Source organism: Pseudophryne corroboree, unplaced genomic scaffold (genome assembly GCF_028390025.1).
Source record: "Pseudophryne corroboree isolate aPseCor3 unplaced genomic scaffold, aPseCor3.hap2 scaffold_493, whole genome shotgun sequence".
NCBI lineage: Eukaryota > Metazoa > Chordata > Amphibia > Anura > Myobatrachidae > Pseudophryne > Pseudophryne corroboree.
Window position 1 is genome coordinate 471,698 of NW_026970100.1, and position 18,969 is coordinate 490,666.

At 41.5% G+C, this 18,969-nt stretch overlaps 1 non-coding gene and 1 pseudogene across 1 annotated transcript; one reads left to right on the forward strand and one right to left on the reverse strand.

Moving 5' to 3' along the window:
• Positions 1-3,382: 3,382 nt before the first annotated feature.
• Positions 3,383-3,456, reverse strand: TRNAN-AUU (transfer RNA asparagine (anticodon AUU)). Its single transcript has one exon. It is a non-coding gene; the product is annotated as a tRNA-Asn (tRNA).
• A 9,283-nt stretch (positions 3,457-12,739) lies between these two features.
• Positions 12,740-12,918, forward strand: LOC135029873 (U1 spliceosomal RNA; annotated as a pseudogene).
• Positions 12,919-18,969: the final 6,051 nt, after the last annotated feature.

The window sequence follows — 18,969 nt, forward strand, 5'->3', positions numbered from 1 at the left end:
GTGACACATTAATTTCTTCTGTGGGGTACACTGGACACCACAAGGATTCACATTGGGGTGTAGAGTAGGATCTTGATCTGAGGCACCAACCGGCTCAAAGCTTTTGACTGTTCCCAAGATGCTCAGCGCATCCTCCTCTATAACCCCGCTTCCATGAACAGGGAGTTCAGTTTGTAGTTGGTGCCTTCAGTAGCAGGCTACTTAACAGGGGCCTGCCTCAGGCAGCCTATTCTTAGCTATTAATTTTGACAAGAAAAGAAGAACTTGTTTTATGATAATCTACAAGGGCTGCAGCAGGCTAGGTCTAATAGACATCTTTACTGCAGCTTCATCACTCCCAGCGGCGCTGTATACTCCCGTGCCCTGGTTGCTGGGTCACTGCAGCGGAGGCTCCGGTTTCTTCCTAAGGTCAGTCACACACACACACCGCCCTTCCGGATCACGAGGCCGCTGATAAAGGGGAGCGTGGCCGTAGGGGGTGGGCCGTGTGCGCACTGGGGTGGACACTGATTACTGGGCAGCCGCTCCACTAGCCACCAGGTACAGTTAAGGAGCACAGGTCTGGGGGTTTTTCTCCTATATTAACCCAATTTTGTACTGCCCGCAGCGCATTGTGATTGGTAATAGGGCCTGATTCAGGTTGGATTGCAATCACAATAAGCGATCCAACTGCAAAAATTGCTAAGAGCATATGCATGTGCCTGCATGCGATCGCCTCTGCCTGTCAATCGGGGCAGGGGGGGAGAGTGGGGTCAGCAACACTCCATTTCCAAGTCAGGGATGGAGCAGTGCGGGGGCAAGGCTTCAAAATGGGGTCTGCAATGGAGGAGACACAGGGGGCGTGGTCACAGCGGCTGTATGACATCACATTCAGCCGCTGTGATCACAAAAATGGTGGCGGCTTCCTGCGCGCACATACAGTCTGCACCAGCAGGAGGCTACACCATTGTTTATGATCACGCTGAACTGCAGTGCGACTGCAATTACAGCATGGTCAAGAAGGGAGGTGTCATACTGGGTGGCCATGCCCTGTCACTGTGCAGGAGCCAGCACCGCTTACACACTAGTCCCCGGGTGCAGCCCCCAACCCCCGGGACACCCGGAGCAACAAAATGTAGATTCAGGCCACCAGGCCACGCCCCTACCTATGAAATCATGCCTCCTTTTTACCATTGCGCTGCTTATTTGCACGCACTGCATTACAATCTCCCTCGCCACCTCTCTGGGTGTCACCAGTGATAGTGACACCTCTGCCATGCTTGTAGCAGCTGGTCCAAAGATCTATGCCTCAAGCCCTGAGTGTTTGCCCTTGTGACTTGTTGATCATGATAGCGAAGCAGATGCTTACAGAAAACTGCAGGGGCTTAGATTGAAAATAAAAAAAATTGATGGGTATAAGGTAGAGAGGAGCGGGTTCGGTTCTCCGAGAACCGAATTCCCCACGAACTCCACGTTGTTTACACTGGTCTGAGGCAGGCTCGGTTGTTCCCGCCAGACTCGGAAAACCTGAACAAGGGAAAATGTCATCATCCCGCTGTCGGATTCTCGCGAGATTCGGATATTATATATAGAGCTGCACGTTGCCGCCATTTTTACTCGTGCATTGAAGAGAGAGCGGAGAGGACGTGGCTATGTTCTCTCAGTGGAAATCTCAATATCAGTGCTCAGTATCAGTGGTTACTTATTGCTGCTCAGTAATACTAGTAGTGTGTCTCTCCTGCTCAGTGTCAGTTCTCAGTAGTATCCTCATCAGTGCTCAGTATCACTGCTCATTGTCTTGTGCTGCATTGTGGTGCTCAGCATACTACAGTACATTACTAATAGTCCAGTGCTGCATCTTGCTGCTCAGTGTCAGTTCTAGTATCCTCATCAGTGCTCACTATCACTGCTCATTGCATTGTGGTGTTCTGTATACTACAGTAATATAGTAACATATAGTAACATAGTTTTTGAGGTTGAATAGAGGCAAATTGCCCATCGTGTTCAACGTGTTTTAAGTTGTGATGATTCTACATACTTGCTGAATAATGTTTTATGACTAGTTAGCTACTATAACTCATGTTACCCCCGGATTAACCTTGTTGATATTTTAAGTATTATAACCTTGGATAGCTTTTTCATTCAGAAATGTATCCATTCCTTTTTTAAATCCAATTACAGAGTCCGCCATTACCACCTTCCCTGGCAGGGAATTCCACATCCTGATTGCCCTAACAGTTAAGAACCCTTTCCTCCATTGCGTTCTGAACTTTCCTCCAGTCGCAGCGAGTGACCACGTGTTCTTTTAATAAATAATTCCTCTGATAACTCTTTGTTATGTATCTTTACATATTTGAAGATATTAATAATATCTCCTCTTAGGCACCTCTTTTCTAGTGTATACATATTCAGCCTAGTAAGTCTTTCCTTATAGTCCAGTACTTTTAGGCCTTTAATCAATTTAGTCTTCAGGATCTCTCGGACTTCCATGAGCAGCAGAGTAGTGCAATGGAAGGATGCTAGGCCCATAACCCAGAGGTCGATTGATCGAAACTATCCTCTGCTATGTGCATTTTTTTTTTATAATTAAAGTAATCAAAAACTGGGATTGATATTTTGGCTCTTTTATTTTTACTTAAAGTACAATAACTTTTATCATTTTAATTTGTTTTAATAGTATATTGACAGCATTGTTTTCTTTAAAAAATGCACTTAATTTTCTTTACCCTATTACTGAAATGGTAATTGACAAAAACAAACTACATTGTCACCAGAAGAGCAATGCAAAATGTACAAGTGATATATTAAAATCATCTTCCATCTTGAATTTCAATGATGCATTGGGACAACAATTTTGTGAGAAACATCTTCACCCATAAAGAAAGATTTTCTTAATTCCTTACCTGTGTGCTGATTAGATATTACCTTGTTTTCACATTAAACAGACTTCCACATGAGAAAGCAGCAAGGATGCAGTAACGTTTATGTTTCCTGGTGTCAACCTGTATTATTTCAGTAGACATTGAAATGAGGATGCATCTTGCTGCCTTTCCAATGTAGCAAGTTTAATTCAGTAATAGGTGAAAAAACATTCCTACAAAGGTGTTAATCAGAGACTTGGCTTTGTGGACACTTTTCAGAGAGCAAATTTGTTAGCATAAAAATAAAGTCAGAAAATGAAGAGCTGTTTAATCACTCAATTGGACTTTTCTGCCAGCATAATTTTTTTTTCACTGCAACCCACTGCTAAATTGTGCTTCCTAGCTGTTTTTTATAAAATCACTTAATCAAATCTAACTCTGATTACATCAGAGAAGGCCAGGTACCCTACATCATAAGAGGGGGTTTGAAATTTTGACTTGTCTACTTAAAGATCACCAAAATCTGATCACAAGGTCAATTACATCCCTGGATGGGATTGAACCACCAACCTTTTGGTTAATAGCCAAACATGCTAACCGATTGCACCACAGAGACACCTCGTAAAAGTTTATTCTGACAAAGGCTAATAAGCATCAATCTAGAACGTTTCCTAGAAAAACTTTAAAAAGTCAATAATCTGGAGAGTTTTTGTAAGAAACACATTGCTACTTTCCCATGATGAGTGAGTGCTTCAGGATCTCTTGCACTTACATAAGCAGCAGAGTACTGCAACGGAAGCATGCTGGGCCCATAACCCAGAGGTAGGCAGATTGAAACTATCTTCTGCTATATGCATTGTTTTTTGTTAATTAAAGTAATCCAAAACTGGGATTGATATTTTGGCTCTTTTATTTTTACTTAAAGTACAATAACTTTTACCATTTTAATTTGTTTTAATAGTATATTGACAGTATTGTTTTCTTTCAAAAATCCACTTAATTTTCTTTACCCTATTATTAAAATGGTAATTGACAAAAACAAACTACATTGTCACCAGAAGAGCAGTACAAAATGTACAAGTGATATATTAAAATCATCTTTCCAGCTTGAATTTCAATGATGCTTTGGTGCAACAATTTTTTGAGAAACATCTTCACCCATAAAGAAAGATTTTCTTAATTCCTTACCTGTGTGCTGATTAGATATCACCTTGTTTTCACATTAAACAGACTTCCCCATGAGGAAGCAGCAAGGATGCAGTGACGTTTATGTTTCCTGGTGTCAACCTGTATTATTTCAGTAGACATTGAAATGAGGATGCATCTTGCTGCCTTTCCAATGAAGCAAGTTTAATTCAGTAATAGGTGAAAAACCATTCCTACAAAGGTGTTAATCAGAGACTTGGCTTTGTGGACACTTTTCAGAGAGCAAATTTGTTAGCATAAACATAAAATCAGAAAATGAAGAGCTGTTTAATCACTCAATTGGACTTTTCTGCCAGCATAATTTTTTTTCTCTGCAACCCACTGCTAAATTGTGCTTCCTAGCTGTTTTTTATAAAATCACTTAATCAAATCTAACTCTGATTACATCAGAGAAGGCCAGGTACCCTACACCATAAGAGGGAGTTTGACATTTTGACTTGTCTACTTAAAGATTACCAAAATCTAATCACAAGGTCAATTACATCCATGGGTGGGATTGAACCACCAACCTTTTGGTTAATAGCCAAACATGCTAACCGATTGCACCACAGAGACACCTCGTAAAAGTATATACTGACAAAGGCTAATAAGCATTCATCTAGAACGTTTCCCAGAAAAACTTTAAAAAGTCAATAATCTGGAGAGTTTTTGTAAGAAACACATTGGTACTTTCCCATGATGAGTGAGTGCTTCAGGATCTCTTGCACTTACATGAGCAGCAAAGTACTGCAACGGAAGCATGCTGGGCCCATAACCCAGAGGTAGGCAGATTGAAACTATCCTCTGCTATATGCATTGTTTTTTGTTAATTAAAGTAATCCAAAACTGGGATTGATATTTTGGCTCTTTTATTTTTACTTAAAGTACAATAACTTTTACCATTTTAATTTGTTTTAATAGTATATTGACAGTATTGTTTTCTTTCAAAAATCCACTTAATTTTCTTTACCCTATTATTAAAATGGTAATTGACAAAAACAAACTACATTGTCACCAGAAGAGCAGTACAAAATGTACAAGTGATATATTAAAATCATCTTTCCAGCTTGAAATTCAATGATGCTTTGGTGCAACAATTTTGTGAGAAACATCTTCACCCATAAAGAAAGATTTTCTTAATTCCTTACCTGTGTGCTGATTAGATATCACCTTGTTTTCACATTAAACAGACTTCCCCATGAGGAAGCAGCAAGGATGCAGTGACGTTTATGTTTCCTGGTGTCAACCTGTATTATTTCAGTAGACATTGAAATGAGGATGCATCTTGCTGCCTTTCCAATGAAGCAAGTTTAATTCAGTAATAGGTGAAAAACCATTCCTACAAAGGTGTTAATCAGAGACTTGGCTTTGTGGACACTTTTCATAGAGCAAATTTGTTAGCATAAACATAAAATCAGAAAATGAAGAGCTGTTTCGTCACTCAATTGGACTTTTCTGCCAGCATAATTTTTTTTCTCTGCAACCCACTGCTAAATTGTGCTTCCTAGCTGTTTTTTTATAAAATCACTTAATCAAATCTAACTCTGATTACATCAGAGAAGGCCAGGTACCCTACACCATAAGAGGGGGTTTGAAATTTTGACTTGTCTACTTAAAGATCACCAAAATCTGATTACAAGGTCAAATACATCCCTGGGTGGGATTGAACCACCAACCTTTTGGTTAAAAGCCAAACATGCTAACCGATTGCGCCACATAGACACCTTGCAAAAGTAGATACTGACAAAGGCTAATAAGCATTCATCTAGAACGTTTCCTAGAAAAACTTTAAAAAGTCAATAATCTGGAGAATTTTTGTAAGAAACACATTGGTACTTTCCCATGATGAGTGAGTGCTTCAGGATCTCTTTCACTTACATGGGCTATTAACCAAAAGGTTGGTGGTTCAATCCCACCCAGGGATGTAATTGACCTTGTGATCAGATTTTGGTGATCTTTAAGTAGACAAGTCAAAATTTCAAACCCCCTCTTATGGTGTAGGGTACCTGGCCTTCTCTGACATAATCAGAGTTAGATTTAATTAAGTGATTTTATAAAAAACAGCTAGGAAGCACAATTTAGCAGTGGGTTGCAGAGAAAAAAATAACATTTTAAACTTACCGGTAAAATTTTTTTCTCGTAGTCCGTAGAGGATGATGGGGACTCCGTAAGGACCATGGGGGATAGACGGGCTCCGCAGCAGACATGGGCACTTTAAGAAAGACTTTAGATCTGGGTGTGCACTGGCTCCTCCCTCTATGCCCCTCCTCCATACCTCAGTTAGAGAAACTGTGCCCAGAGGAGACGGACAGTACGAGGAAAGGATTTTTGTTAATCCAAGGTCAAGATTCATACCAGCCACACCAATCACACCGTATAACTTGTGATATACTACCCAGTTAACAGTATGAAAACAACATAGCATCAGTCCAAGACCGATGAAAACTAACATATAACCCTTATGTAAGCAATAACTATATACAAGTCTTGCAGAAGTAGTCCGCACTTGGGACGGGCACCCAGCATCCTCTACGGACTACGAGAAAAAGATTTACCGGTAGGTTTAAAATCTTATTTTCTCTTACGTCCTAGAGGATGCTGGGGACTCCGTAAGGACCATGGGGATTATACCAAAGCTCCCAAACGGGCTCCTGCGGATGACTCTGCAGCACCGATTGAGCAAACAGGAGGTCCTCCTCAGCCAGGGTATCAAACTTATAGAACTTTGCAAAGGTGTTTGAACCCGACCAAGTAGCAGCTCGGCACAGCTGTAGTGCCGAGACCCCTCGGGCAGCTGCCCAAGAAGAGCCCACCTTCCTAGTGGAATGGGCCTTGACTGAATTAGGCAACGGCAATCCCGCCATAGAATGCGCCTGCTGAATCGTGTTACAGATCCAGAGAGCAATAGTCTGCTTTGAAGCAGGGGTGCCAATCTTGTTGGCTGCATACAGGACAAACAGTGCTTCTGTTTTTCTGACTCTAGCCGTTCTGGCCACGTAAATTTTCAAAGCCCTGACCACATCAAGGGACTCGGAATCCTCCAAGTCACGCGTAGCCACAGGCATCACGATAGGTTGGTTCATATGAAAGGATGAGTCCACTATTAGCAGGAATTGAGGACGGGTCTGCAATTCCGCTCTATCCATATGGAAAACCAGATAGGGGATTTTATGTGATAAAGCTGCTAATTCCGACACTCGCCTAGCGGAAGCCAAGGCTAATAACATGACCACCTTCCAAGTGAGATATTTAAACTCCACCATTTTAAGTGGTTCAAACCATAACCTTAACACCACGTTAAGGTCCCAAGGGACCACCGGAGGTACAAAAGGAGGCTGAATATGCAGTACTCCCTTCACAAAAGTTTGTACTTACTTCAGGAAGAGAGGCCAATTCCTTTTGAAAGAAAATGGATAAGGCCAAAATCTGAACCTTAATAGAGCCTAATTTTAGGCCCAAATTCACTCCAGTTTGTAGGAAGTGAAGGAAGTGGCCCAGGTGGAATTCTTCCGTATGAGCATTCCTGGCCTCACACCAAGAAACATATTTTCGCCATATACAGTGATAATGTTTAGATGTCACGTCCTTCCTAGCCTTTATTAGCGTAGGAATGACCTCATCTGGAATACCCTTTTCCGCTAGGATCCGGCGTTCAACCGCCATGCCGTCAAACGCAGCCGCGGTAAGTCTTGGAACAGACAGGGCCCCTGTTGCAACAGGTCCTGTCTTAGAGGAAGTGGCCACGGATCTTCTGTGAGCATTTCCTGCAGATCTGGATACCAGGTCCTTCGCGGCCAATCTGAAACAATGAGAATTGTTCTTACTCCTCTTTTTCTTACTATTATCAACACCTTGGGTATGAGAGGTAGAGGAGGAAATACATAGACCGACCGGAACACCCACGGTGTCACTAGGGCGTCTACAGCTACTGCCTGAGGGTCTCTTGACCTGGTGCAATACCTCTGTAGCTTTTTGTTGAGGCGGGACGCCATCATGTCTATCTGGAACAGTCCCCACCGACTTGCAATCTGTGCGAAGACTTCCTGATGGAGTCCCCACTCTCCTGGATGTAGGTTGTGTCTGCTGAGGAAGTCTGCTTCCCAGTTGTCCACTCCCGGAATGAACACTGCTGACAGTGCGCTTACATGATTCTCCGTCCAGCGAAGAATTCTGGTGGCTTCCGCCATCGCCACTCTGCTCCTTGTGCCGCCTTGGCGGTTTACATGAACTACTGCGGTGACGTTGTCTGACTGGATCAGAACTGGTTGGTCGCGAAGTAAGGTCTCCGCTTGACATAGGGCGTTGTATATGGTCCTTAGCTCCAGGATGTTGATGTGAAGACAAGTCTCCTGACTTGACCAAAGACCTTGGAAATTTCTTCCCTGTGTGGCTGCTCCCCAACCTCGGAGGCTCGCGTTCGTGGTCACCAGGATCCAGTCCTGAATGCCGAACCTGCGGCCCTCTAGAAGGTGAGCACTCTGCAGCCACCACAGGAGAGATACCCTGGCCCTGGGGGACAGGGTGATCAACTGATGAATCTGTAGATGTGACCCGGACCACTTGTCCAGTAGGTCCCATTGCAAGATCTTCGCATAGAACCTGCCGAAGGGAATGGCCTCGTATGATGCCACCATCATTCCCAGGACTCGAGTGCAGTGATGCACTGACACCTGTTTTGGTTTCAATAGGTTCCTGACCAGAGTCATGAGTTCCTGGGCCTTTTCTATCGGAAGATAAACCCTTTTCTGGTCCGTATCCAGAATAATGCCCAAGCAAAGTCAGACGAGTCGTAGGAACCAACTGCGACTTCGGGATATTGAGAATCCAGCCGTGTTGCTGTAACACCTTCAGTGAAAGTTATACGCTGTTCAGCAACTGCTCTCTTGATCTCGCTTTTATGAGGAGATCGTTCAAGTACGGGATAATTGTGACACCTTGCTTTCGCAGGAGCACCATAATTTCCGTCATTACCTTGGTGAAAATTCTTGGAGAAAATTCTGGAGAGACCAAACGGCAACGTCTGAAATTGGTAATGACAATACTGTACCGCAAATCTTAGGTACGCCTGATGAGGTGGATAAATGAGTACATGAAGGTATGCATCCTTTATGTCCAGAGATATCATAAAATCCCCCCCTTCTAGGCTGGCGATGACCGCTCTTAGCGATTCCATCTTGAACTTGAACCTTTTCAAGTATAGGTTCAGGGATTTTAAATTTAATATGGGTCTGACCAAACCGTCCGGTTTTGGGACTACAAACAGGGTCGAATAATTTCCCTTTCCTTGTTGAAGCAGGGGAACCTTGACCACCACCTGTTGAAGATACAATTTGTGAATTGCATTTAACACTATCTCCCTTTCCTGGGGAGAAGATGGTAGGGCCGATTTGAAAAACCGGCGAGGAGGCACCTCTTCGAATTTCAGCTTGTAACCCTGAGAAACAATTTCTATTGCCTAGGGATCCACCTGCGAATGAACCCAGATGTGGCTGAAAACTCGAAGACGTGCCCCCAACTGGGTGGACTCCTTTAGCGGAGCCCCAGCGTCATGCAGTGGATTTTGTAGAGGCCGGGGAGGACTTCTGTTCCTGGGAACTAGCTGTGTTGTGCAGCTTCTTCCCTCTGCCCTTACCTCTGGCAAGAAACGACGCACCTCGTACTTTCTTGTTTCTCTGTGATCGAAAGGACTGCATTTGATAATGTGGTGCTTTCTTAGGCTGTGAGGGAATATAAGGCAAAAAATTTGATTTACCAGCTGTAGCTGTGGAGACTAGGTCCGAGAGACCTTCCCCAAACAATTCCTCACCCCTGTAAGGTAAAACCTCCATATGCCTTTTTGAGTTGGCATCACCTGTCCATTGCCGGGTCCATAGGACTCATCTAGCAGAAATCGACATAGCGTTTATTCTAGAACCCAGTAGACTAATGTCACTTTGAGCATCTCTCATATATAGGACAGCATCTTTTATATGCCCTATGGTCAATAACATAGCATCCTTATCTAGGGTCTCAATCTCTGCTGATAAGGTATCTGTCCATGCTGCCACCGCGCTACAACCCCGGCCGACGCAATTGCCGGTCTGAGTAAGGTACCAGAATGTGTGTAAATGGACTTTAGGGTAACCTCCTGCTTGCGGTCAGCAGGGTCCCTGATGGTAGCCGTATCCTGGGATGGCAGCGCTACCTTTTTGGATAAGCGTGTCAATGCTTTATCCACCCTAGGGGAGGATTCCCACCGTATCCTGTCCATTGGCGGGAAAGGATACGCCATAAGAATCCTTTTGGGAATCTGCAGCTTTTTGTCTGGAGATTCCCAAGCTTTTTCACATAATTCGTTCAACTCATGTGAGGGGGGAAAGGTTATCTCAGGTTTCTTTCCCTTATACATGTGTACCCTCGTGTCAGGGACAGGGGACTCTGTGATGTGCAAAACATCTTTTAGTGCAATAATCATATATCGAATACATTTAGCCAATTTTGGCTGTAACTTTGCATCATAGTAGTCGACACTGGAGTCAGAATCCGTGTCGGTATCTGTGTCAACTATTTGGGATAGTGGGCGCTTTTGAGACCCGAAGGTCCCTGCGACATAGGGACAGGCATGGGTTGACTCCCTGACTGTTCCCTAGCTTCAGCTTTGTCTAATCTCTTGTGTAATAAGTTTACATTAGCACTTAAAACATTCCACATATCCATCCAGTCAGGTGTCGGCGTTGTCGATGGAGACACCACATTAATTTGCTCCTGCTCCTCTCTAGGAGAGCCTTCTACCTCAGACATGTCGACACACGTGTACCGACACACCATACACTCAGGGAATCCTCTTATCTGAGGACAGTTCCCCAACAAGGCCCTTTGGAGAGACAGAGAGAGAGAGTATGCCAGCACACACCCCAGCGCTATATGACCCAGGAAAAAAACACAATAATTTTATGTTTACCCAGTAGCGCTGTATTTCCATATATATATGCGCCTAATTATGTGCCCCCCTCTTCTTTAAGACCCTCTTTCTACCGTGGTATAAGCAGGGGAGAGTCCGTGGAGCTTCCCCTCAGCGGTGCCGTGGAGAAAATGGCGCTGGTGAGTGCTGAGGGAGAAGCCCCACCCCCTCAGCGACGGGCTTCTGTCCCGCTCAAATATAGTAAAAAAATGGCGGGGGCTCTTATATATATATATACAGTGCCTAGCTGCATATATATTTAATTTGCCAAAGAGAGGTCTATATTGCTGCCCAGGGCGTCCCCCCTGCGCCCTTCACCCTTACACTGACTGCCGTGTGAGAGGTGTATGGGAGCAATGGAGCACAGCTTTACTGCTGTGCGTTACCTCAGTGAAGATCATGAAGTCTTCCGCCGCCTCTGAAGTCTTCTTTTCTTCTCATACTCACCCGGCTTCTATCTTCCGGCTCTGCGAGGGGGACGGCGGCGCGGCGCTGGGACGGACGGCGAGGGTGAGACCTGCGTACCGATCCCTCTGGAGCTAATGCTGTACAGTAGCCTAAGAAGCAGAGCCTATCAACTCACAGAAGTAGGTGTGCATCTCTCCCCTCCGCCCCTCGATGCACAGAGTCTGTTGCCAGCAGGCTTCCTGAAAATAAAAAAATCTAACAAATATACTTTCTGTCAGGAAACTCAGGAGAGCTCCCTGAATAGCACCCAGTCTCCTCTGGGCACAGTAGTAAACTGAGGTCTGGAGGAGGGGCATAGAGGGAGGAGCCAGTGCACACCCAGATCTAAAGTCTTTCTTTAAGTGCCCATGTCTCCTGCGGAGCCCGTCTATCCCCCATGGTCCTTACGGAGTCCCCAGCATCCTCTAGGACGTAAGAGAAAAATTATGCTGGCAGAAAAATCCAATTGAGTGATTAAACAGCTCCAGAGCTGCTCTGTAAGGCAAGTAAAAGGGTGTGGGCCCTGCAGCACTACCTGTAGTTTGCATTGTGCATTGGAAGCCTAGTTTGCTGTCTGTTTCCACATCTTTTTTCTTGAGCCCCTCCCGTCTATACCCTTGTGCACTATCCTGACTTCTCCTCCCGTCTGCTTACTTTGTGCCTTCCAAAGCACAATGCAAACTACAGGTAGTGCTGCAGGGCCCACACCCTTTTACTTGCCTTACAGAGCAGCTCTTGAGCTGTTACAGTGCCCAGCTGCTGCAAGAAATCAGCGTGAATGCTTCAGGGGCTGGGGCATGGCCAACATGAGCCCCACACCGAAGGAGGGTGGGGGTGTTTAATGCGAACTAGGGGTCTCGCACAATGCGAACTACAGGTAGTGCTGCAGGGCCCACACCCTTTTACTTGCCATACAGAGCAGCTCTGGAGCTGTTACAGTGCCCAGCTGCTGCAAGAAATGTGAACTAGGGGTCATCCAAGTGCCGCAAAAGGCCGCCATGCCCTGCACGCCCCTTTTCTCTTTTCATATGCAGACGAGGGTTGAAGCCAACTTTGACCCACTGCTTGGATGACATCGCCATATGCAAATCCATCTGCTGCAGGCCTTCCCCCAGGAATGCTTGCACTAGTTGTTGCATTTGGTTTGTTGTTTGGGGGTGCTTCAGTATTAGGCAGCCTTCTGCCCTCCCATGTTCATCTGAAAATATGTGTTCTCCCTGCAGTTGTTGTCCCCAGATGAGAGTTCCCTTGTGCTGCCTCAGTTGAATCTCCTTTACTTGACAGAGATGTGCCTGAGCAGAGGCCCTCCCCAGCCCTATCCCAAATCATACTTATTTTGCATAGGAGATACCATGGTCATGAAGACTGTTCTCCCAGGGAGCGGTTCATTCATTGCATTCTGGGTATGCTGACCCCTGTGATTTCCCCAAATGTGGGAAACTCGACTGCATTATTTAATGCGAACTAGGGGTCATCCAAGCACCGCAAAAGGCCGCCATGCCCTGCATACCCCTTTTCTCTTTTCATAAGCAGACGAGGTTTGAAGCCAACTTTGACCCACTGCTTGGATGACATCACTTGCTGCCTTTCCAATGAAGCAAGTTTAATTTAATAATAGGTGAAAAACCATCCCTACAAAGGTGTTAATCAGATACTTGGCTTTGTGGACACTTTTCAGAGCACAAATTTGTTAGCATAAAATAAAGCCAGAAAATGAAGAGCTGTTTAATCACTCAATTGGATTTTTCTGCCAGCATATTTCTTTTTCTCTGCAACCCACTGCTAAATTGTGCTTCCTAGCTGTTTTTATAAATTCACTGAATCAAATCTAACTCTGATTACATCAGAGAAGGCCAGGTACCCTACACCATAACAGGGGGTTTGAAATTTTGACTTGTCTACTTAAAGATCACCAAAATCTGATAACAAGGTCAATTAAGTCCCTGGGTGGGATTGAACCACCAACCTTTTGGTTAATAGCCTTACTGATTGCGCCACAGCAACACTTTGCAAAAGTCCATACTGACAAAGGCTAATAAGCATTCATCTAGAACGATTCCTAGAAACATTTTAAAAAGTCAATAATGTGGAGAGTTTTTGTAAGATGTTTCTTCCATCAACCAATGAAGAAACACATTGGTACTTTCCCATGATGAGTGAGTGCTTCAGGATCTTTTGCACTTACATGTGCAGCAGAGTACTGTAATGGAAGTGCTGGGTCCATAATCCATAACCCAGAGGTAGGCAGATTGAAACTATCCTCTGCTATATGCATTTTTCTTTGTTAATTAAAGTAATCCAAAACTGGGATTGATATTTTTGCTCTTTTATTTTTACTTAAAGTACAATAACTTTTACCATTTTAATTTGTTTTAATAGTATATTGACAGTATTGTTTTCTTTCAAAAATCCAATTAATTTTCTTTACCCGATTATTAAAATGGTAATTGACAAAAACAAACTACATTGTCACCAGAAGAGCAATACAAAATGTACAAGTGATATATTAAAATCATCTTTCCAGCTTGAATTTCAATGATGCATTGGGGCAACGATTTTGTGAGAAACATCTTCACCCTTAAATAAAGATTTTCTTAATTCCTTACCTGTGTGCTAATTAGATATCACCTTGTTTTCACATTAAACAGACTTCCACATGAGAAAACAGCAAAGATGCAGTGGCGTTAATGTTTCCTGGTGTCAACCTGTATTATTTCCGTAGATATTGAAATGAGGATGCATCTTGCTGCCTTTCCAATGAAGCAAGTTTAATTTAGTAATAGGTGAAAAACCATCCCTACAAAGATGTTAATCAGATACTTGGCTTTGTGGACACTTTTCAGATAACAAATTTGTTATCAAAAAAATAAAGCCAGAAAATGAAGAGCTGTTTAATCACTCAATTGGATTTTTCTGCCAGCATTTTTCTTTTTCTCTGCAACCCACTGCTAAATTGTGCTTCCTAGCTGTTTTTTTTTATAAAATCACTTAATCAAATCTAACTCTGATTACATCAGAGAAGGCCAGGTACCCTACACCATAAGAGGGGGTTTGCAATTTTGACTTGTCTACTTAAATATCACCAAAATCTGATCACAAGGTCAATTACGTCCCTGGGTGGGATTGAACCACCAACCTTTTGATAAATAGCTGAACACACTAACCGATTGCGCCACAGAGACACTTTGCAAAAAGTACATACTGACAAAGACTAATAAGCATTCATCTAGAACGTTTCCTAGAAAAACTTTAAAAAGTCAATAATCTGGAGAGTTTTTGTAAGATGTTTCTTCCAGCAACCAATGAAGAAACACATTGGTACTTTCGCATGATGAGTGAGTGCTTCAGGATCTCTTGCACTTACATGTGCAGCAGAGTACTGCAATGGAAGCATGCTGGGCCCATAACCCAGAGGTAGGCAGATTGAAACTATCCTTTGCTATATGCATTATTTTTTTGTTCATTAAAGTAATCCAGAACTGGGATTGATATTTTAGCTTTTATTTTTACTTAAAGTACAATAACTTTTACCATTTTAATTTGTTTTAATAGTATATTGACAGTATTGTTTTCTTTCAAAAATCCAAGCCACTGCATCTTTGCTGTTTTCTCATATGGAAGTCTGTTTAATGTGAAAACAAGGTGATATCTAATTAGCACACAGGTAAGGAATTAAGAAAATCTTTATTTAAGGGTGAAGATGTTTCTCACAAAATCGTTGCCCCAATGCGTCATTGAAATTCAAGCTGGAAAGATGATTTTAATATATCACTTGTACATTTTGTATTGCTCTTCTGGTGACAATGTAGTTTGTTTTTGTCAATTACCATTTTAATAATCGGGTAAAGAAAATTAATTGGATTTTTGAAAGAAAACAATACTGTCAATATACTATTAAAACAAATTAAAATGGTAAAAGTTATTGTACTTTAAGTAAAACTAAAAGCTAAAATATCAATCCCAGTTTTGGATTACTTTAATGAACAAAAAAAAAATGCATATAGCAAAGGATAGTTTCAATCTGCCTACCTCTGGGTTATGGGCCCAGCATGCTTCCAGTGCAGTACTCTGCTACACATGTAAGTGCAAGAGATCCTGAAGCACTCACTCATCATGCGAAACTACCAATGTGTTTCTTCATTGGTTGCTGGAAGAAACATCTTACAAAAACTCTCCAGATTATTGACTTTTTAAAGTTTTTCTAGGAAACGTTCTAGATGAATGCTTATTAGTCTTTGTCAGTATGTACTTTTTGCAAAGTGTCTCTGTGGCGCAATCGGTTAGTGTGTTCAGCTATTAATCAAAAGGTTGGTGGTTTAATCCCACCCAGGGACGTAATTGACCTTGTGATCAGATTTTGGTGATATTTAAGTAGACAAGTCAAAATTGCAAACCCCCTCTTATGGTGTAGGGTACCTGGCCTTCTCTGATGTAATCAGAGTTAGATTTGATTAAGTGATTTTATAAAAAAACAGCTAGGAAGCACAATTTAGCAGTGGGTTGCAGAGAAAAAGAAAAATGCTGGCAGAAAAATCCAATTGAGTGATTAAACAGCTCTTCATTTTCTGGCTTTATTTTTATGATAACAAATTTGTTCTCTGAAAAGTGTCCACAAAGCCAAGTATCTGATTAACATCTTTGTAGGGATGGTTTTTCACCTATTACTAAATTAAACTTGCTTCATTGGAAAGGCAGCAAGATGCATCCTCATTTCAATATCTACGGAAAGAATACAGGTTGACACCAGGAAACATTAACGCCACTGCATCTTTGCTGTTTTCTCATGTGGAAGTCTGTTTAATGTGAAAACAAGGTGATATCTAATTAGCACACAGGTAAGGAATTAAGAAAATCTTTATTTAAGGGTGAAGATGTTTCTCACAAAATCGTTGCCCCAATGCATCATTGAAATTCAAGCTGGAAAGATGATTTTAATATATCACTTGTACATTTTGTATTGCTCTTCTGGTGACAATGTAGTTTGTTTTTGTCAATTACCATTTTAATAATCGGGTAAAGAAAATTAATTGGATTTTTGAAAGAAAACAATACTGTCAATATACTATTAAAACAAATTAAAATGGTAAAAGTTATTGTACTTTAAGTAAAAATAAAAGAGCAAAAATGTCAATCCCAGTTTTGGATTACTTTAATTAACAAAAAAAATGCATATAGCAGAGGATAGTTTCAATCTGCCTACCTCTGGGTTATGGACCCAGCATGCTTCCATTACAGTACTCTGCTGCACATGTAAGTGCAAGAGATCCTGAAGCACTCACTCATCATGGGAAAGTACCAATGTGTTTCTTCATTGGTTGATGGAAGAAACATCTTACAAAAACTCTCCAGATTATTGACTATTTAAAGTTTTTATAGGAAACGTTCTAGATGAATGCTTATTAGCCTTTGTCAGTATGGACTTTTGAAAAGTATCGCTGTGGCGCAATCAGTTAGTGTGTACGGCAATTAACCAAAAGGTTGGTGGTTCAATCCCACCCAGGGACGTAATTGACCTTGTTATCAGATTTTGTTGATCTTTAAGTAGACAAGTCAAAATTTCAAAAACCCCTGTTATGGTGTAGGGTACCTGGCCTTCTCTGATGTAATCAGAGTTAGATTTGATTCAGTGATTTTATAAAAATAGCTAGGAAGCACAATTTAGCAGTGGGTTGCAGAGAAAAAGAAATATGCTGGCAAAAAAATCCAATTGAGTGATTAAACAGCTCTTCATTTTCTGGCTTTATTTTTATGCTAACAAATTTGTTCTCTGAAAAGTGTCCACAAAGCCAAGTATCTGATTAACATCTTTGTAGGGATGGTTTTTCACCTATTACTAAATTAAACTTGCTTAATTGGAAAGGCAGCAAGATGCATCCTCATTTCAATATCTACTGAAATAATACAGGTTGACACCAGGAAACATCAACGCCACTGCATCCTTGCTGCTTTCTCATGTGGAAGTCTGTTTAATGTGAAATCAAGGAGATATCTAATTAGCACACAGGTAAGGAATTAAGAAAATCTTTATTTAAGGGTGAAGATGTTTCTCACAAAATCGTTGCCCCAATGCATCATTGAAATTCAAGCTGGAAAGATGATTTTAATATATCACTTGTACATTTTGTATTGCTCTTCTGGTGACAATGTAGTTTGCTTTTGTCAATTACCATTTTAATAATCGGGTAAAGAAAATTAATTGGATTTTTGAAAGATAACAATACTGTCAATATACTATTAAAACAAATTAAAATGGTAAAAGTTATTGTACTTTAAGTAAAAATAAAAGAGCAAAAATATCAATCCCAGTTTTGGATTACTTTAATTAACAAAAAAAAATGCATATAGCAGAGGATAGTTTCAATCTGCCTACCTCTGGGTTATGGACCCAGCATGCTTCCATTACAGTACTCTGCTGCACATGTAAGTGCAAGAGATCCTGAAGCACTCACTCATCATGGGAAAGTACCAATGTGTTTCTTCATTGGTTGATGGAAGAAACATCTTACAAAAACTCTCCACATTATTGACTTTTTAAAATGTTTCTAGGAATCGTTCTAGATGAATGCTTATTAGCCTTTGTCAGTAACTACTTTTGCAAAGTGTCGCTGTGGCGCAATCAGTTAGTGTGTAAGGCTATTAACCAAAAGGTTGGTGGTTCAATTCCACCCAGGGACTTAATTGACCTTGTTATCAGATTTTGGTGATCTTTAAGTAGACAAGTCAAAATTTCAAACCCCCTGTTATGGTGTAGGGTACCTGGCCTTCTCTGATGTAATCAGAGTTAGATTTGATTCAGTGATTTTATAAAAACAGCTAGGAAGCACAATTTAGCAGTGGGTTGCAGAAAAAAAGAAATATGCTGGCAGAAAAATCCAATTGAGTGATTAAACAGCTCTTCATTTTCTGGCTTTATTTTTATGCTAACTAATTTGTTCTCTGAAAAGTGTCCACAAAGCCAAGTATCTGATTAACATATTTGTAGGGATGGTTTTTCACCTATTACTAAATTAAACTTGCTTCATTGGAAAGGCAGCAAGATGCATCCTCATTTCAATATCTACTGAAATAATACAGGTTGACACCAGGAAACATTAACGCCACTGCATCCTTGCTGCTTTCTCATGTGGAAGTCTGTTTAATGTGAAAACAAGGTGATATCTAATTAGCACACAGGTAAGGAATTAAGAAAATCTTTATTTAAGGGTGAAGATGTTTCTCACAAAATTGTTGCCCCAATGCATCATTGAAATTCAAGCTGGAAAGATGATTTTAATATATCACTTGTACATTTTGTATTGCTCTTCTGGTGACAATGTAGTTTGTTTTTGTCAATTACCATTTTAATAATAGGGTAAAGAAAATTAAGTGGATTTTTGAAAGAAAACAATACTGTCAATATACTATTAAAACAAATTAAAATGGTAAAAGTTATTGTACTTTAAGAAAAAATAAAAGCTAAAATATCAATCCCAGTTTTGGATTACTTTAATGAACAAAAAAAAATGCATATAGCAAAGGATAGTTTCAATCTGCCTACCTCTGGGTTATGGGCCCAGC